This window comes from Acyrthosiphon pisum, chromosome A2 (genome assembly GCF_005508785.2).
Source record: "Acyrthosiphon pisum isolate AL4f chromosome A2, pea_aphid_22Mar2018_4r6ur, whole genome shotgun sequence".
Lineage (NCBI taxonomy): Eukaryota > Metazoa > Arthropoda > Insecta > Hemiptera > Aphididae > Acyrthosiphon > Acyrthosiphon pisum.
Genome location: NC_042495.1, coordinates 47,730,781 through 47,754,107, shown reverse-complemented (window position 1 = coordinate 47,754,107; position 23,327 = coordinate 47,730,781). Strand labels below are relative to the sequence as shown.

Sequence of the window (23,327 nt, the reverse complement as noted above, 5' to 3'; positions counted from 1 at the left end):
AAAAATAATAAATAAAAATCTGACAATTCTACAAGGCCTGAGAATTATTCTCTTGAAGTCATTTTTTTCTGATAAAATAAACCCGATATCAACCGCCCTAAATAGGAATCTGGTAGTAGATTATTGAAGTATTATAATTAAGGAGGCAACTAAAATATAAAATTGAGTTTAACAATTATATAGAACTGCGGAAAATTTGAAAAACTACCACCGGGCCCCTTAATGATATTTTTATCTTGTATTTAATTATAAAACTTTTTGTTTCATGTGTCATGTTATATCGATAAACATGTATTTTCATAGTGATTTAAATATATTATATAATATAAATAGATTTTTTTTATTATAAATTAATAAATTAGACATTAATTATTAATACCAGTTAGGTACCAAAATAATTATAATAATATATTACATAATATAGGTAAGTGTGTATGATATACATTAATAAATATTATTCATTAATATTCTTAATATTCATTGATACGTCCAAGAACAACAATATTATAGGTATGCATATTGCATTTTTCAATCTTCGTACATAAATAAGGTTTATGCTAAAATATTTTGTAAACAACTTTATGTATATTTACTTTCCAACTCGTTTATATTATGTTATTATCAGCAAAATCATATGATGTAGTGACTATTAAGGTAGGACTATACTATAGCTAGCATATATTTTTGAAGTGTCGGTACTCAGCTGAATTCCTAAATTCGTTTAGCATTGTACCAACTTCCAAATTCCAGTTGTAGTCTAGTCTAATATTCACTACGTTGTGTCAGTTGAACTTGCACGTATATAATAGATTGTCACTTGCGAAGAATAAACGGAAATATTGTATAGTATAGACTTTTATATAGAATATTGTGGATAATTAGTAGTCTACAACTACATAATACGTACCTACCTACATTATACTGTTGACTTGTCTGATTTAAACGAATAACATTTATTGGTTTTATGGTAGGTATAATATAGTTGTCACTAACATATATATATATTGATAACTAGGGCTCGACAGTTATAGGAGATAAAATATGAAAAATATTCATGTTAATATGCACGAATAAATTGTAAAATATTAATAAAAAATCAAAATTAATCCAAAAAAAAAAAACAATTTTATGTTGTTATTAATTTGCACTAATTGAAATGTAAAAAATTGAAAAACAAATGTATAATATTAAAAATATGGTGGAAAACTGTTTGCAATTTTTAAATTTTATTAAACTAAAAAAATATGTATTAAAAAAAATAGTTTGGAAGATACATCGGAATATTTGCGCGACAAAGATTAAATGCGCATCCTTAAATGTGGACTTAATAATGTCATATTGAAAGCTAATAAAAAAAAAAAATGTTGGCTGCGATGATAACAGTAATTACCTACCAATTAAGAGTTTTATATTAAATATTCTTATTAAAATACACAGCTTAAAAAAGAAAATTATTTTTTTTTTTTCTAAAGAAAAATTAAAATATGCATAATACGCGTATGAAAATCAAGAAATAAGCACTTTTCTCCTAAATTTGACGAAATATGCAAAATAAACATATTAAATTTTCGATTTTTAAAATCACCAGATTTCCTCCTTGGTCTGCTATAGCATATAGATTATAGAATAATATTCAACTCCTATAACTTCTGAGCCTTACTGATAAAATTGTTTGGTACCAATGGTACCTATAGGTATACCTAATTTCGTTATTTATTTTAAAAAGCTTGTTAAATAATGTTTTATAATAAGTATTAATACTGAGATCAGTATTTATGTGTTTTATAGGTTTATAAGTTTAGAACATATATTATATCCCCGCTGTGTCCGTCGTCTCCCGTCCGTTAGTTACCAGTACTTACATATTATATAGTTACGATTGTTTGTATTAAGATATCAAAGTATAATTGTTTATGTTATATGAAGATAATTGATAATTATTTATTTATTGTTTAAATGTTAAATATAGGTTCTTACTTTCAAAAATATACAACTCAAATATTAGGGTTAACAAATTCTATTTGAATTGCATTTGGAATTATAGTTTATATTGTGTTGTATAGTTGTATATTAAAATACGTTTGGAAACAAGGAATTTAGCACACTCGCAGATTGAGCTTTCCCAACTCGTTTTATAGTTTACTTTAACACGTCGTATTGTTAAATAGAATTTTCTATTCGAATACTTTTCTATGTACTCATCATAATTGGATCGTATGCGCTGTTGAAAGCGAACCATTTTTGAGAGGTCGGATTTAGGCAATATTCTATATCCATCGTGAGAGATGAGTGACTTAGTGTGTATAGTTACTGATCAATTAGTGTGCGTGAGTAGATAAACTACGACTAAGGTCTAAGATGCTTGGAAATCCGTAACGTACATACACGCGTGCATGTGCACAGTCACACTACGTAACTATATTTGGCGATCAAAAAAGTTTCAACATAAAAGTCCCAAAAAGCAGGAGAAAAATTCACCCAGTACCAAAAAAGCCCGATTTTAGTTTTGAAAACACAATATGTTGTGAATTCATATGTATTCTCTTTTCTATAGATTATGCATAGGAAATGGATTTTCGATTTGTTCAATTGTTTAATTAGTACCGTACCAAACGAATTTTCTTTTTCAAAATTCATCTTTACTTTATAGTGTTACTAAAAAAACAAAACACTATACTTAATGTGATATTGGTATTTTTTCAATAATCACGTGTAATACCGTTTATAAGGATGTCGACATAACATCAGTTGGCTTTATCGTCATTTTGTCGACGTCAGCAGTCAACACTACCAAAATGCCGCGGTGATCCAACAGAAGATATTCAATAATAAAGTGTATATATAATATTTATGTGTATGTGTATATGATTGTACATCGGTCGTTTCAGGGTTTAGACCGATACGATTAAAAACGGCCAATGGGTCCCTTTAATTTATAGTTCAATATCGTTTCAGTAAACAGTTGTTTTCGCTGTGAATACCTACTTCTTTTTCCGAGCGTCTCGAAATCACGCCTATCTCTACTTATCTACGGTTATAAGTCACAGATTATTATAGAATTTCATTTAGATTATGTACCTATACCAATAGACAATATATTATTATTATATATACGATGCACGCGGCTCTTATCGAGTTTCAGTAATATTGTTACTTTGGTTCGATTATATAGTTTGTTTCAGATAGGCGCACACGTAAGTCTCGCGCCAACGGTTTAATGCACCATTTACATATATCATAATAATATATCTACGGCGCCGTAGCGTATAAAATACGATTCAACAAACCAGCATAATAATATCATCATCACGGTTGTACACTGCAGCAGTGTACGTACAATATATTTTGAGAAGCACAATTACACCGTACCTGTACTCACACATTTTTCAATGCACATTTTGTCGATTTGTGGAAAACCGCATTAAATAATATAATATATTATTATAAACGTGCATAGCTACGTCCTATATAACGCGAGTATAAAATATATATATACGTGGAGAGCTGCTGCGGCGATATGGCAGCGAATATAGTCACAGTGTATACGAGGTCAGTAATAAAATATACAGGTCTGCCTAATTTTTTTACAATTAAATATATATTATATTACATGCTTATCACGAGCCAAAATGCAAATTTGATCCGAGAACCGGTTGACGGAAAAAAGTGCATAATGATAATATAATAAAATATAATATGTGACGACAAAAATATTATAACAATAATGTTATTATACGTATTGGTATTTAATATTATATCGTAGTGTATATACGAAAACTCAGTGCGTTTGCCCTCTATATTATAATAATATGATCTATTATATTATATGATTTATAAATACACCTATATATGTATAATATATACACTACTCGAATATACTCTATACATAACATCGCGGATTTAGCATTAACAATAAATAGGTAGGTTCCTTACGTCAGGTTATGTGTGGCTCGCGTTTATATTATGCACTATTTATGCATGCATATATTATATATGTAGTAAGAAACTCCCGTTTAACGACATTTTCTGCGTTTAACGAAATATTTTTAAGAACTTAATTCTATATTTAAGGAAAATGTATTATGTATTTGTTGTTGCTTGCCCATGAGACTTTGTACAGTAAACTGGAAGTTTCACTGTGCGTATATATTATATTTTTGCGAATTCGCGTGCAATCGAAATAGCGGGTTTATTGCGATCTCCCCCCTGCCCCCCTCGTATATATCATACTCAAATGTCGCTTCTCTTCCGCCACCGCTTCAACTCGTTGAGGTCGAATACATTAGGCTGATTTCGACATTGTTCAATTTATTTCCTGTTTGTTTTATGTGCACCGGGTTCCTCGGGCCGAATTAATTTGTGTATATTAAAAAATAGGTCGTAATAAGGACTTTTGTGAGCTTTAAGTCCTAGAAACGTATACATATACAGTTGAAGTGTATATATATAGTGGTGCAGTGTTTTCAAAAAAAAAATTAACTAGCACTCGCGAATAGGGTCACGTAATATAATATTATGTATGCGTGTTCTGCGCAAGCTTGTGTGTGTGTGTGTGTAGAATGAAATGTGTACTTAAAAAAAAAATTCTATAGGTTTTATCATTTTTATTTTTTTCATTTTTAATTTCGTTCGATTCCGGAACATACATATATATATTAGATATCCGCTCGTCGTCGGGACGGTTTAAAATTTAAATCCACGCGCTCGCATTAAATTAAACATCCGACCATCATCGCTTCGACAATAATAATATGTATTGTATTATACGAACGATTCTCCGATGTAAAATATAATACAAACTCTTATGTACTTTTTGTCGATCTTTTCCTAGTAAAAATATATGTATTATATGCGAATTAATTGCTCCATATGTGCATTTAGTTATATAACACGCACAGTGACTCGATAATTATAATAATATATTAATAATATGTACGAACTAGCTACCTATAGATATGTACGTAGCGTGTTGCGCTCGTCAGTCGTACGGAGATGAGATGTTCGTTGAACTCTGACTGTATATAGTCAGTCTCTATGTGAAATTCAAATATGATAACCACAACACAATATATTTCGTGATGCGTATACTCAAACTTAGCATAAACAAATTTTTGCCTATACATAATAAACATTTTTATTTTTTAAATTAAGTTAAGGCTTCGACATCTGAGGTCATTAGCTTGGGTTAAATAAATACACGTATTATTTTGATAATAATAATATACTATAGCTTCAGTGGTTTTCTCAAAGAGTACCCATGTTATAATATACCATGATATGTTATGTTTAATACAATATCAGATATCTATAATAATAGTGTAATTAATATATTATAGTTTATAATATTATATTTTTATGTCGTACGTGTCTACGAACGATTTTCAAAATTCGGCGTTTGCTCGAGTATGGTTATGAGCAGCGACAACGATTTATAAATTACATATGTATTTTATTGTACCGAATTCGGTTAGGTTAAGTACCTTAATATTAATAAGTACTTACTTATGACATACCCTCCTACCTACCTACCTACCTACCTACCTACCTACCTACCTACCTACCTACCTACCTACCTACCTAATTACCTACTGTGAAACCACTCACGCCGCCGCCGCGGTTAGATCACGCAAAGTGGGTTTCAGACTTAGAACTAGTGACCTACTTGCCTCCTTCTTTGTCTAGGCGCCCGTAATAATATAAACAAATGTGTATAATATCATGTATAAATATATATATTACGTATTTACGTACTATATACATATATGTTATATTATGTATATATCATGCGTTCGTTATATACACACTACATAATATTATAGATACTGCTGGAAATCGTTTAAGTTATGCCTACAAACGCCATATAATATAGGTAATACTATTACGGAAACGCGCCGACCGTCTTAAATAATGGTAGGTATCTATATATGTACATAACGTGTACATCTATTATGAGTTGTATATTAATAACCTATGCATTTATACCGTGAAGTTTCTATTACTCCACATGGCGAGGCGTCTTCAGGTCAATTTCATGGAGGGGGGGAGGAGCGAAAACATTTTAGTCTTGAATACCGCTTTACAAAATAATTAACAACATTTATAAAATGTATTTAACTATTTTCAAAAACAAAACATTTCACGATTTATGAGGGGGTGGTTGCCACCTTCACCCCCCAGGGACATCCCTGACCACGTGGTTAAATGCAAATATTAATGAATTACAATTTACAGGTTGACCCATGTATAACTCTGCAGCGTCTCATATATTATAGTGATGATATCCGACGATGTATGTTTTCGCGTTGAGTTCATTCCATAGGTGATTTAGACGAACTTATATGTTGGGAGGGGGATATCTATAAATGTATAGACCACACTAAAAACTCCATGAACCTACCAGACACGGTTCCGAGACTAATATACATTTTTAAAGGACAACAAATTAAAATATGTTTTATTGAATTTGTTTTATAACAATTTTCTACATCTCCAATTTCAATAATATATTAGCAGAAATCCATTTCGGAGACACGTATTCTGATTTAATATCTAACACTGAAAATGTATTGAAAATTATTCAGGAAGAAAAAATAAATTCAGAGACATGATCTTGAAGCGCGTTATTCGTTCTTAGACAATCTTACACACTTTTCATATTGATGAAAACAACGTTTGAGAGTAGTAAGATTTACCATAGGATTTTATATGGGAATTATGTTCTTGCCACTAAAAATTATAAGATACCTATATACATTATGCAGATTATCAATCTGTACACTGTAAATAATATTTTATACAAAAAACAATTTAAGTTTTTACTTTAATTTTTGACTCGTAATTAGAGTTATTAGCATGCTAACTTTCCCGTTTCTAAATTGTGTTTTAAGCCTATTATCCAATAACAACTACAATTTTAAATGAATCTACTGACTATTAGCATACATAGTATACCTACTTATGTGTAGAAACCTAAGTAAATTAAATAATGTTTTAATTTGTAAATAATTTACATTTTTAGACACTTTTAAAATTCTTAAAGTGGGTAACTATACTTATATTTTGGTACCTATTTTTCGAATGATGGCTGTCGTGAATTTATATTGGATACTCATATTTTGAAATTTTTAATACCGACTAGTATGAATTGACTTTTAACAGAACCGTAATAACATAATCTCATATTCCCCATATATCTACTATAATATAAATACGTATTTCGAATTTCGATACTATATTATAAGTAGCCTAGAATGGAGCAGTTTTTTTTTAAATAAAATATATTTTCATAATTATTTATCATTTTAAAACAGAACACAATATAATAAATATAAAAAAGAACCTCTTTTTATGGACAAAGTAAGTTTTCGAGGGATCGACGTTCTCTTATCTGGCCTCCATTCCTCACCTGGTTGCGTCTATGACGTAAGTGGGTGCGCTTATCACGCCGTCTTCCAAGAACGATTGTATTTTTAAAAAGTCATATGTTCATATATATCATACAATTTGGTTGAAACCAAAAGTCACTTTTTTTGCGCGTCCACAAAGCGAGGTCATTGCGCACGCGCGATTATAAACGCATGCTAATTTACTCCTCAGATACTGCGAATATTACATATATATATACGTTTAATTAGCCACAAAGTATTTAAGTATGCACAACAGCTTTTAGATTGGAGCAATAATTCTAATTGAAATAGATACGAAATCTAATGCCGTGTAATATATCACATTATACCGTATAGCAAGTAAAATGTGCACAGAATAATAATGGACAGATCAATTGAGAGCGTTCTTTAATATTCCTTCACCATCAGACCGAATTGCCATTAGATCAGCGTTTCTCAAACTGTGGGTCGTGGGTTAATTCTTGGTGGGTCGCCAGAAATTTTTTGAATTATATAGATTCTAAAATATGTATTTATTATATACCAATATTATATTCATTATAATTTATAAATTAATAAAGTAATAAGTTATAACAAATAATAATATAGTAATCAAATTTTGTTTATAGAACTAATTTTTGATCTTGTAAATAAACCATGCGTGGGTCACGATAGATTTTCGGCGATAAATTTGGGTCGCGGTCCTAAAAATATTGAGAACCACTGCATTATATGGTATATTGAGTCGTACGCATGAACTACGGTGTACTCGTTTTCTATGCATAGATCTAATATTCACAATGATTGGTCATAAGTCATTACTGCAAGACTGGACATCAACAAGTTAAAAAGTTTATTTTATTTTAACTTTTTGACTTAACTAGTTACTTTTAGCTTTTCAGTAACTTAACTGTTAACTTACTAAATTTGTTTTTTTAATTAACGTGAAATTAACGAATTAATTTTTCATTTTACGAAGTAAGGTAAGATAATTTATTTTGTTTTTAATTTAATTATATTTCACTATTTCAGTCTATTTCTTTTTCATGTCAAAAAAATATTTACGATGAATTGTTTAAAGTTAAAAATGAGTAACATTCGAATCTAACTTATATGGAAATACTGTATAAAGTATAAACATTATAGGTAATCTATGATTTAGTTTTGGGTTGTAAAAAAATTAAGTACGCTAGCGTTGTACCTATAAACAAATCAACTTTTTTTTAACTTAATAAAAAGTTAACAAAAAGTGTGTATTAACTTTTAACTTAACTGTGTTACCTTATAGTTAAATTAACTTTTAACTTTTAACTTTTTGTTATTGGTGCATATTAACTTAACTTAACTGAGTTTAAAAAAATCATTAACTTTCTCAGCCTTGATTAATTCTATAATACATTTCTATAAAAACTAGGTGCACACTGCACACACACGGGCACAGTATTTCGATGGTTAATCCAAAGCCCACCACCGTTTACAGTTATATTATTGTTTTCGGTTTTGAAAGGAGACCAACGCAAATCGGTTTTTTTTCAAAATAAGCATAATATTATAATATACGACTGCGTCAGTGATTTATTTTACTTTATCGCGGTGTAAATATAATATTTTATTCGTTCCTATTGCGATGGACCGCATGTAAAACGGTTTAAACGTCTTATGTCTGCCAGCCCGGGTTGAAGATGATATTATAACTATAACGTCGTAATATCGTATTTTATTATAATATATTATAAGTAGAATACATATCATATTTATAAAATATATATATATAGACACGACTATGTGTGTTATAATAATTTTTTAATAATTGTATGATATTATTGCATATTTTATATTATGCTGCACGCTGGAAACTAACCTACACACATACACATACACACATACAAAACTGCCATAAATTACCACGTTTTACAACAATGTGCTTATACCGCGTGCGTGCATGTATATTATATGGTTGCAACGGAAACGTTTTAAACATTACAATAATACTACACCACACTTATTATATGTTAGGTTACTATTACATCGATATGAGTTTTAATTTGTCGATTTCTAAACACTGCTCTGGCGTTTAATTTATTCGTGATTTAATTATACAATAATATTATAGGTATACAAGTACAAAACTTTTATTATTTTTTCTCGGTTCGTACATCATATTATATAGGCACGTATAAAATATCCGCGTGATAAATCAGCGCAACAAAGTCCTACTATATAGCATAGTCTTTCGGTTAAATTTTTGTTTGCTGTACATTATAATAGGTACAAAGATAGACAACGCTGCTGCGTATTATTATATACGGGAATAATAATAAAAAATATGTCATAAATCACGACCCGCACTGCGACGGCGGACAAATTGCTAGGTACCTACCTACTTACCTAGCTAGCTATACCCATTACCCAGCAGTAACACTGCGAACAAATAGGGAACAATAATTGAGAACATATTGCCCTCTATAGGTACCTATTATATTATATTATAATATTTATAATGTTGTAATAAATGTAGGTAGGTATATTGTTAGTGAAAAACATTTAAATTGCAGAACGAGAAAAAAATATTTATAAAGCGTATAATATAAATAATATATAATTGGTATGCCATTATTTTAACGCAAAATGGTAAAATACTTATATTATTCCAGACAACTTCAACTTTTATGTTGTAACGTCATCTGAAGTACCTACTTAAACTTTATATAATTTAAAAATGTTTCAGTACGGTTTTTTAATGGTAATTCTTAATATTTTAATTTTCAAGCTAAATTTTTCCCAAAATGTTGATAAATTATAACTGTTTAATATATAACCAACAAAGAAGGCATTCAAGTTAAACTACAGTGGCAGGGGCGCACTAGACAGATTTCTCAGTGAAAATGATGTCCCGGTTAATCTATAAAATATGGGTTACTGACTACTGTACCTTTAATTTACAGAAAAGATATGGTAACTCAAAACCTAACCACGGTAATGTAATTTGTTTGTAAAATTATTGATTATTTAGTGTTTATTAATGTGGGCGTTCTATTAAAATAAGGCTACAAGTTTTGTTTTTTGAATTGTTTAATAACAATACAGCAGTAAAAACCGTACGTTATTTCTTAAGGACTATATAAAGCTTCATTCTTTTATTAACACTTTTATTTAGTCAACTTAAAGTTACTGACATTTGTTGTTTTAGTTATTTCAAATAATGTTTATTTGTAAAGGGTTTTAAACAATGCATTTTGTAGTTTAAATCAGTGCATTTTCATTGTACTCTGGCGCGTATACGTAGTTTTAAACCGTAGTAATTAATTAACGTCGTACAAAAACTGATCGATATAATGAGAATTTGGCGTCAAAATAATCACAATATACGTTACATATATATACATTATAGGCAGTGGCTGGAAAGTGGAAACTATATACACGAAAGGTACTCCTCCTTGGTTACCTTGGTTATCTGGAAACCCGTGTTGGTTACGCAACAGTCAAATCAAGAGTCAACTCAGTATATGTAGATAGTCTATAGACAATATTAAATTGACACTGTTGCGTAAGTACAAAACAACCTGATGGTTGCATATTTAAATAGAGAGAAATGTATTTACTTACGCTCGTACAGAACCTTAACCATTCGACACATACAATTATTATAAACTTTAAGTCGTAACAATAATATTTAACTAACATAATAATATAGTGTGTATAATATATCTGTCTGTCCGTAGTCCGTCGTACTTAAATGTAAAACACATCATGCCACGAGGCTCGTGAAGATACCGCAATGACTAATAACAAATGTAGATATACGATAAAATATATCGTCGATTTTAATATTGGGTATAATTTAATATTGATTTAATGCACCAAAACGATTTAGTAGTATTATACATATATTTAGGGGTGCCTAGACTGTCTTCTAGATTTTTTTTATTTCTGCATAGGTACATATTATATTCTTAGGTAAACAAAAACTGATACTATACAGCTACAACCTAAGACTTGTATTTTGGGTACTGCAGCTGGTATATCATAAAATATATAATTTCTTTAATTTTAATATTTAGTATACGTCTTGTTTGTGTGAGAAAAAAATGATGACAACAACTTACCAGGTACAAACTTATACAGCAATAACATTTTGTAAAGAATGAATAAAATTGAACTTTCACCTCCATTGGTGAGCGTAATATAGCTGTATTTTGAGCATATGAATTTGTACGTTATTTTCATAACAATGGTTTTTAGGTTTGAATGGAACTTGAAAGCAGTGTGAAGTACAAAAAAAATAAAAATATTTTTGAGGAATCAAATCGAGGTGAGTGAGGACATTTTACTTTTTGGAAACCTGCTATACTACAATATAGTTTGACAAAAATGGCGTATACTTACGAATATAATATTATATTTACAGAAACACCACTACGTATACGCGTATTATATATGTATAGTACTCGACGTCCATAATATTATTGATAGTTGAATGTGTGTATATATAGTATATTTTAACAATACACCGGGTGATTCACCAAGAATACTCCCCTCCCCTTTTTTCATTTTATTAAATCATTGAATTTATTCAAATTTTGATTTTTGTAATAATTTGTAAATATACTTACCTAGAGATTATTTATTTTCAAATTTTTAAGAATTTTTACCTACTTGAGGAGTATCCTGTTGGTGGTACATACTTCTTTTGTTCAAATGAGTAATCCCTTTATACTGTAAATTATTTAGTGGACAACATTTTTGAATATTTTGATGTACCCAGCTCTAAACTTGAATGTATCTATACAAATTTTAAAATTACCATGGTGTCAAAGCTTCATATCTTTCAAATCCATTATCACGGACCATAGCTATATTATCCTCAGTACACAAAGTTAAAAATAATTCGGAAACTACTGTTTGAATTTTGATTTTGATACGACAACATTTTCGGAGAAATTATTCCATGAAAAAGGAGGGTTCTCGGCCTCTTCTTGAAAAATAAAAATGTGTAACTCCACATGAGTAGTCCAAAATTTTCCAAGAATAATAAAATGTGCTCTGTACATAATATTATATTTACAATGGTTCCCAAAATCAGATTTTGAACGATTGGATTACCCCGAAGAAAAAGGGGGTGAGCGTGCTTGGCTATACTCTATTCCTATACGTGGCAGCCTGCAGTATTATTATTATTATGATGATGATGGTCGCGTGAAACGAAAGCGAAACAAAAGAAATAGATAATATTTATAAGGTACAACACGCGCGTGCGTATGACCGCGGCGGCATTCACTGTACTCGTGTAATCGTCGCCAAAAATCGCGGTTATATATCCGCGGACGACGCTGCAAGTTCTCCCGCCGCAAAATAAAATATTATGTGTACAATCGTGAGCGGTAAGTATACGACCTACCAATCATTGCGCACAGAAAACATTTCTTTTTTCGGGGCTCCTCGCCAGCTGCAGTACAATATTATAATAATATACCGACCACCTGCACATTCTGAAATAGGTGTACATAATAGAGTAATGATGATAATAAGAAGTAATAATCAATAGCGATATCGTCACATCGATACGTTTTTGTTATCGACCGACTACAACTCCCTATATATATAGTTGCAGAGCTGCGCAGGATTAGCGTACGGCACGTGCCTCGGGGCTACTTTTTTTCCCTTTTTTTTCACTCACAGAACTTTTTTCGAAGCTAAAGCAAATAAATTAAGAAAAGTTTTTTTCGTGTCTACTGTATAATCCGATCACGCTATTATATTATTATATAACTTTATAATACTTATACCATAAATATAGCGTGAAAAAAAATGGAAAACATTTTATACGATATTTATTAAAATTTAAATCGTCGTAATTCATCTCACGTGGGTATTATTTAGGCATACAAGTTTTATGTGAATTATTTTCTTATTTACTTTAAATAGGTTGAAATGTATACGCATATTTATTATTCATGTTTAAATGTAGTAATGTAAAGGATTCATTTTTAGCTGACTGACAATGTGATGATAAATTTTATTTGAATAACGTAATAATAGAAATGTTTTCATTCGAGATTATAATGAATAAGGTTTTATAATTTCATTCTGAAGGACTGCAATTTTTTGTCACCCTTCATGGTCATAATGGTACTTACCTAATAGTATACTATACCTAAGCGATATACCTATATTTCACATATAGGCTATATATAGAACGTTTTCATGGAGTACAATTTCTTTTTCTTGGATTAGGTATGCGAAATTAATATTAATATTAGGTATTTGGCTAAATCTGCGCAATCAAAGGTACCACTGCAAAGGTAGACTTTGGGGGAGGGATGACTTAGGTGCCCAGCATAGTTCAAAATCAGTACACCTGAAAATCTATATACCTGTCCATTATAATATACTTATATACAGTGCTCGAATTAGGGAAAAATTAAGTAGAGGAGCTCAATCTAACGATTTAAAAAAATGCGTTCCAAGGGCGCAATTATTCAACACAGGCCATACAAAAAATAGTAGGGGTACGCAAAAAAAAAATAAAAATAGTAGGGGAGCTCCGTCCCTGTGCGCACCCCCCCCCCCCCCAATTCGAGCACTGCTTATATACCGTATATGTAGTAACACTTCAACTGTTCAAGTTCACGGACCACGGTATATGCGTTATATCACTTATATGAACTGCTTTCACGCATGTGGATATAATATCACAAAGTATTATATCTATATACGACTATAGAGTGGCCAGTGGTAACGAGATGACAACGGGTAGTTAGAATTGTGTTAATTTTAGTTGACGTAATATACATGACGGGGATTATATTAACCGAATTTCTCAAATGCTCAACATCCATAAATTATAGATGTCCTATATTAGAATTATATAGTCATCATCTTATCAGATATCCATACGAATGCTGATAAACCCGAATAGAAATATTTTGTCATTATTTATTTTGGTCAATTTACTTACTCTGAACTATAATAACCAAGTACACGTATAGTAAAACCTCTCTATAACGGAATCGTTTTGGACCAAACATTTTTCCGTTATAAAGAGTTTTCCGTCATAAGAGAGGTAAATTTCACATAGTTTTTGAACCTGGACTATTGACATTTTCCGTTATAAGGAGGATTCCGTCTAATAGAGGGTCCGCTATAGGGAGGTTTTACTGTATACCGATAATAACGCGTAGTGTAATAACTTCAAAAAAAAATTACTGACAAACACTCGGCGGGGCAACACCCTGCAGTGTGCACATATGTCATGATAATATACATATGTCGTATATAAGTATACAACAAACACGTTATAATAATTACGTAGACCGTTACAGATGCCCTCCTGTTATCTGCGTAGGCGGGTTAGTATTTGGATTATATTATCATTATTATTATATTTTTTTTTCGACAAATAATAACGAGAGATTTAGCACGAAACGACCGCAATTTAGCGAACGTTATAACCGTATATTATATAATATTCGCACAGCTGTTGTTATGCTCTAATATGTATATATATATTATATTACATGGTATCACGCACATACTATATATATTGGGTTTTGTGTGCTCAAGTTAAATATTATCATTATTACGCGAGCGTGTTGAAGCCTTTGATTGCAACAATGCAGCTCCGTATGTAAGGGTATATAAATGCACATGTGTACCACAGGTATACCTATATACCATTACTTTATATAATATAATATGATAACATAGCGGTGACGAGATTATAATACACATATATAGTGTAATACGAATTTCTAAAAGGCGTGACACAACTGGTACTTATAAGTTATAATATTATATTAAACGTATGTTCGGCAATAATAATAGTGGGTTTGCGAAAAAATTGAAAAAATACTTATATCCGGCTGCGTCGGTCCCATTCATTATTCATACGACGCATTCTAAAGAAGTAGGTACCGCGCCATCATACTGCGTGCGTGACCGTTTTTTTTTATTAGCTCCAAACCGACTGACGTCTGGCAAAGTGACCGATCAACGATCGGATGTATAATATAATATAGGTATATAAAGGCTATAATATAATATATGAGTGGGCATCATAGTTTTCTCAATTAGATCATGCATTTTTAATTTCATATTCCGCTGAATAAAATTAATTATTGGAGTATTCCAAAGTATAGACATCAAATTTTGAACGAGTGCCTAGTTAATTATTTAACGCATAATATATAAGTATTTAATGTTTAGATGAGTTTCGAAGCGGTGGAGTGTAATTTTGCAGGTTACCCACATGCTATTATTCCGCTGTCCTTAACTTTAAATACTTGAATAAGATATAAGTTACAACTAATTAACTTTATATACTCCGGCCCACGAGAGTCCATACGTAAACCGCGCATTCATATAGTAATACGTGACGTCTGTTTTCTCCCACCATGATGCCATTCCCACTATTCGGAAACGTGCCGATGCGCAGTGACGGACGCGTTCTGACATATGGACTCTCGTGGGCCGGAGTATAGTTAACTAGATAGAGTAAACTCGTTGAAAACTCCGAAAAATACATTTTTCCTTGAAATAAGAAATCAAAAATTTACTTTAAATACTATAAACCATAACGCATGATCCTCGTGCGATGTCTATATACTCTGCTGTAGGTATATATTGTGCAATAAAACTCGCTATTCGTAATATCACGTACTATACACAACATAATTGCGGGGCCTTGATTTTTATATCACAAAACAAGTACTATATTTATTATACATATACCGCAATCGTTTCCATGCTGTTTATTATAAAACTATAATTTTGTTTAAAAAGATTTTATTTTATTTTTTATTACTGTTTACGAACAAAAATATTTTAACTGTACCTAGTGTTTATTTATTTATTGGTTAGATGACAATCGAACTTGTCGGTGAAATAATCGTACACACGATTTGTAGCGGTGTTACCGGCAATATATTATATAGAAGTGATGAGGTACTCGAACTGTTAGGGGTTTTGTTTTTTAAAAACATGCATCTTTTATATTAGGGCATATACCTACACCTTCCACGAATTGAGGTAGCGTAAAGTGTACTTAACTCTTTTTATGTTTCATTTATTATTGGTAAGACTTTACCAATTTTACAATGCGATCATATGTTTAGATGAGACAATATATTTTGACACAGCATGTCCTGTAGATCCACTATAGTGTGAGGAGAATAAACATAGACAATATATACACGTATAAATAAACCTATAGTACCTACTACCTAGTTCAATAGTTGAGTGTACGAATGTGAATGTATAAATATAATATAAGATTAGATATATCAAAAGAACATATTTTTTACACGGTGGAACGTTAATAATCGATCAAAATTCAATAAAAATGTCGTGGTTTTAAAGATTTCACAAACGTAGTTGACACCTTCCGTCCAACCAGATAAGTTTAAAATGCATCGGGCTCATTACCTTTTACCACTGAGCTTATACAATAAGTGTAGGTAAATGCTATGTGTAGGTAAAAATTAAGCTCAATGTTGATGTTACTACTTATTAGTACCTACATATAAAATATACCATATTATATCAATATAGGTATTAGGTACGTATAAAAAACGGCGATTTTTCATAAACACGTAAAGCGAGAGAGAGATAGTTTCTAAAGAGTGAGACTGATGGGGGGGGGGGAGAGGTGAGAAAGACGACGGCCTGTGGTTAGAAAAAGAGATACTTTACGCGCCCTTGACTTTCACTTTGTACAATATAAATTACAATAATATTATCTAGATAGTAAGTACTGTATAGCTACTGACGCTGAGATAATATCAGTTGTCCGACAGATATAAAAGGTTAACTTGAATTCGCTAAAAATTGTACAAATATACATATTTTGTGAACAGGTATACGGTATACCTACTTCTACTTCACCAATAATATAATATGTACTGCAGGTTACTCTTGTTATCTATATGGGTAGGTTATAAAGTAGGTATATCATACTCGTATGTATTTATGTGTAAGTCAATATTATTTTCATTAACTAGTAAACATAACAAGTACATGCGATCACGTCGACGATTTTATCGGTGTCCTAAAATTAAGGTAACCGTTAGACAAAACTGCAGCTTGTCATAAAATATCGAATGTTCAAAACGGCTAAAATGTCTCGTTATACAATATACAAGTTTTATGCCAACGGTACAATTTTAATTTATTGCTAAGAAGTAATACTATACAACCTTCAAATATCAACTTAATACAAAATTTATGAATTAATCATATAAATAATATTCAGGTTAAGAATATCAACAAAAATACAAACTTATAAGTTACCTACTTAATAGGAAAAACAGCGATAGGTATATAGGTACGACGGGTTAAGTTTGGTTAGGTATGTATAATGTTTGAAATTATAATAAATTAATGATCAATATTTTATCATTGAAATTTGTAACTAGTAGTTTGTACTTACCTATACTGTATACGATAAGCAATTTTAGCCATTTTTAGCTATTTTATGCTTAGCTGTTTTTTCCTCGCTATTTTTATGTTTTCTATTATGGTTTTACGGCTATGTCGGCGACTCAAAGCAATGAAATTACTCCCAGATCAGTTAATTTAAATAAAACTAAATGGACTTGCAGGGTTCTTCTATGTATCCCACATAAAGGATTTCCCACTGTGATTTCCTGTTTTATTGTGTTAATCAAGTGAAAACGTGAAAACTCAGCCGGTTATATATAATATGTATGTAAGATATCTGTGACTTATAAGTATATAAAAAAATATATTTTATTCTATTGGAGTACTGTGCAGAATGTTGCGGTATTATTACACGAATAATGATAGGTTACGTTATACGGGGTCTTATATATTTTTAATCGTGGCTATATAACTACTTTTATGAACCAGTAAAGTATAATATATTATACTGATGGTATAGGAACACCTATATATATTGTATAATAGTGACTAGCAAATATATGCTCAGATTTCCAGGCATATATTATTCTCTTGTATCCAGATTATATCTATTCTGAAATAACGTATCGGTAATTTTACTATTTTACTTTTTTTTTTTAATACGCTTAAATGATTAGAAACATATATTTATGTATTTAATTTTAATTGAGTCACATAAATTTGCGGTAATAATAACTTAAAAAGAGTAGGTAACATGGACAGGCCGTGTTCGAATTGGCTAAATAATATATTATACATATAGGCAGTAGGTGGACACGGTTTACTTACAACAAAAAAAATAGCGTTCCCATCATATTTATTTTTAACCTGATTTTGCCGATGGGGACTACGCCCCCACGATGACCTGTGTAGTGTGTACCTCCCCTGTGTTTATTTAAATCAATTAAATAATTCTCACGTGTGAGCACTTGATACGGTGTTAGGTACATTGCCTCCACCAGCAGCGCCAATTCGAGCATTGACTTGCAACGGCTCGGGTCGTGTGTGCTGCAGTGGTGGTGCATCTGAGGTGAGGGATTGGTAGACCTGTAATAGTGTACTATACTTACATTCTACAACTTTTAAAATTATATATTTTGCATGTACTACGTATATTAAAATATAGTACTAGGTAAAAAAAAAAATTATTTTTAAATTGCCATTTAATGATAATGATAAGAAGCCGGAAATACGTTTTTTTCTTGTGTACTTGCTTTGCTTATTCATACCGAAAACAATATGGTTAATACGCTCCCAAATTATAAAAATAAAATAAAATAAAATCCTAAAAATTAGGAGTAGTTTGACTATTTTACATGCTCATAGATAAATTGATATTGACATTGATAATGTATTGTACGACTATATGTTTTAAGAATGAAAAACCAAAACAGAACTTTTATTTTATAATAAATATTTTTATAAATACCTACATATTATAGACACTTTCAATAGTAATTTTATTTATTAATATTAGGTAATACTGTTGTATTATATTTCAAACGCACACATTTTTACCATATTCAATTATTATAGTATACAAAATTGTTTTCATGTAAGTACTTAACTTTAGACTTTTATGTATAATATCCAAGATTAGACGCTTTGTCTTGGATGTTATAATATACATAAAAGACTGAAGTTAGGTACCTACGTGGAAAAAAATTGTGTACTATAGTAATTTGGTACTTTGTTATTTTTAAATAAATATTAAAATGCAATGTGTTAGCAACATTTTTTGTCATTTTCATTGGTATATTTTGGTATCCACATAATATAGGTACTTAAGTAAAAACCCAAAAGAGGAAGGTTTAAACATGGTCGTACTAGAATTGAGAAATGACTTCAATTATATTTAAAGAAGAACATTTTTTTAATTTTATTCAACAGATTGAACTGCTAGAATAATAAACTTCCAACGCTGATAATTATTGTTGGGGGGAGGGGGGGCCAGGCCAACAAATAGATTTTAAATTCACTCCTACCCCCTTCAACAATTAGGTATAACTTCGTGTAGGGGACATATTATTATTATCATTACGATTGCATTACGATCTATAAGAACTCTGAAAATCGGTTAAGCTGCTAATGAAACCGCTTTATTTTCGATATTACTTTCCAATATATTTAATCAAAAATTGCGGCGTATAAAATGCAAGGTAAATTGTTATTTTCAAAATATTTTACTACTGTATTATACAATGAAAAAAAAACATTTTTGTTGGTCTATGCATATTTTATTAAACCTTCGATATAGCTGTTATATACCCATTTTACACTTACGGTATAGATAATTTCCGCGTCACCGTATGGTTTTCTTCTGTTATCGTACCTTACATTGTGTTTACCTAAACCCATACCACTATAATAATGTGTGCGCAGCGTACTTCTCCCTCGAATTCCATGATCAAACGTTCCAATATATTATGTGTATAAACAGTACATAATATTCACAATATACACACAAGTGGTATAATGCAATAAATAATAATGTAATAGCCATTAGGATATTATAACCACACTCATTGGTGCAAACTCGATTGAATATATATATTATTAATAATTTCAAGTGTAGTATCAATTAAAATATTGACATATTGTACGTTTTACCGTTTCCTTGTAACTACAATATAATAACCACAAATCACAATCTACACGTCGTGTAGCCCCTGAAATCGCGGAGCGACGAATTTCTCGATTGGAAAACATTTAACGGGAAGGACACGAATGCGTATGCTTTATGACTCTATACGTATTATTATATACAGGAAATGTGTGCCAAATGTCGATTTATGCCGTCTGAATCGTATCCGGATACAAACTGTATCAGCCTATATACGAGCAATAATTTTTAATCAAACGCCTCGTTATCATTTCGTCTCTTAGCTCGTATAGTGTATTAGTGTGCAGTTTATCGTAGAAATCACAACCGTAACAAGCCCTTAAGTATATAGGCAGTGGCGTAACTAGGAATTTTGTATGGAAGGGACGGCTAAGTCTCACAAAAAATACAAAATATACAATATGTCTTTTTTTCACATTTTTTATTTTTTATTAATCTTGAAAAAATCCTAAGGTCAACACAGTCAATGTTAGGGGGGGTCTATAACCCCCTTAGCCCCCTTCTCCCTGAATACGCCGCTGAGTATAGGTATGTTCGGTTCTAAGATATTCTTAAATATTTTTAAAGATTGAATTACGAACAATACAATAATATATAAGTATAAGAATATTATAAGAACGAAATATTATGTCTTAAAATAATTCACTGTAATGGCTGTAAAACACGCGGCCATTTTTACATTGATATTGCAATCCGGCATATTTACATAAAAATAATTTTATTTTCATTCCACGTAGTAAATATTAATAACTTAAGTCTACAATGTATTGCATTTATTTACGGATAACGGATATAATGTATAGCGTATAGTATAAAATATGTATGTTGAGTGGGGTCAGGGTATAGCGTCAACAACTCAAAGTTACGGGCCCACCATATTTCTCTGTAAAGCCGGTACCAAGTAATGTATTACTGAGAAGTCTTACAGGGGTAGTTTTACAGAAAACATTTTTTAGTGTTTTGATTGAAAAACAATTAAGTATAATATGACTGTGCTGCGGAATACGAAACGTAAGAATTTATTATATTATATTATTATTAATAATTAATAAGGACCTCGCATAACGCTGTTAGTTGTTACCGATCCCGGGAATATATATTATTATACAGCGCGTTCTCGAGAGAAAAAAAAATTCCGAAGCTTATAAAATATTTACTGACGCGTGCAATAATCTTCCGGAAGTGAAAAACGCACGGCTCAAAAGAGTTTTTCAATCGTTTTGTAAAAAAAAATAAATAAATGTTTTCCTCTATTTAATAGGCGCCTATATTATCAGATTTCATATTAACACAATAATATGTACTTACCTATAAGGATTAAGGACACCACACTGCCAGCATATTATTCTGAAATCGTTTGTCCTTTATGCAATTGTATTAGTTTATTGGTACCTAGCTGAATATAATATATTGTACAGATTCTATTTTATTTAATAGCTTATATACTTGCAATTTATTATACTTATATTTATTGTTTATATACTACAATATTATATCAATATATATAAAAAGTATAAATAAAAGACATATTGTATTTGTATACTTAGCCCTCCCCCCCCCCATACAAAATTCCTGGCTACGCCACTGTATCACTGGTATTTGATAACATAAATATTGTGATTTCTCATATTATAAAATGTATTTTAATATAATTTGTATTTTAATGTGTGCATATTTTATACAGTTTTTTTAATTTTTGACTACACGTAATAACTATATCATTCAACATTATAGTCTAAAAATTAAAATATTTAAATCAACAATAAACTGTGTATTATAATGGGGATTCACTTTCTTTTTTAACGCAATTCGAATGGCTAAAAAGCGATAGAAAAATGAACATGGACTCGGCACATGTTTACAATTTATGTTGAACTGTAATTAGTAATTACCACGATCGGGTTATTTTAACATAACCCTGCTCGGTTCCCGAATGTTTCGAAACAACATTGCTAGTGAAAATATAGTTTAGTTTGCCCCGTTATAGCCTTATAAAGGCACCCGTATCCGGTGCAAGTTTTAGCAACGATTCAATTGATATTTTCGATTTTAGAAGTTAGAATGTTATTGATCGATGAACAGTGGTTAATTTGTGCTGCAGAGAAGGGAAATCGTGAAATATAGATAAATAGTATTAATATACGCAAAAATTATTTGTTAAAAAAAAATAAATACCGTCGCAGTACCTATTATGTTCATAATATTGATATAAATATTAAATAGTGTTTAATAGCTTGGTAACCAATACGTATTATTTATTAATTGTTGTTCCCAATTCAAATAAGTACCTATAGTTACGTCTAACGCCGTAATGGGTAATAAAATCAAATAATTAATATGCATATTATGTAGGTATTAATATTTTAAAAGTATTAAATTTCGTTAATAATTGTGACCGAAAAATGTACAAATAAATTATATTTATATTTCAGACTTTTTCCTGTTTTGAATTATCATTTCAGCCAAACCGACACCAATTAAATTATATATATAAATATATATATTATCATGTTTACTATAAATGTTAACGTTAAATATAATATTGTATATTATATCATTTTGTGGCTGTGTAATAATTTAGAATTAATATTCTGAGAAATTGGGCAGTTGTTAATGTGATATTCTTAAAAATATGATAATTATTAGCATTGCATATGTTCGAATGAAGTAATACCACAATCAGTTCATGTATATTTAGAGATAAGAACATTTTTTTTCCTAATATAACTTTATTCACTGTATAGTTGTAGGTATAAAAAATATTTGATTTACTAAAACATAAAGATACATTATACTATTGATTTCTAATACAAATATAATGCAACTATTCCAAACAAAGAAAATATAATTTAATTTAATTCCTTACAGCTATGTATAACGTCCGAATTATTAAAATGTAAAAG

At 30.4% G+C, this 23,327-nt stretch overlaps 1 protein-coding gene across 1 annotated transcript in view; it reads left to right on the top strand.

Moving 5' to 3' along the window:
- The first annotated feature begins 3,191 nt into the window (after positions 1-3,191).
- LOC100161761 (mushroom body large-type Kenyon cell-specific protein 1) overlaps positions 3,192-23,327 on the top strand; it is a 125,380-nt gene continuing 105,244 nt past the window's right edge. The window contains exon 1 of the mRNA XM_029489164.1: positions 3,192-3,549. The gene's annotated coding sequence lies outside the window, so the exon portion shown is untranslated. The remainder of the gene's footprint in view (positions 3,550-23,327) is intronic.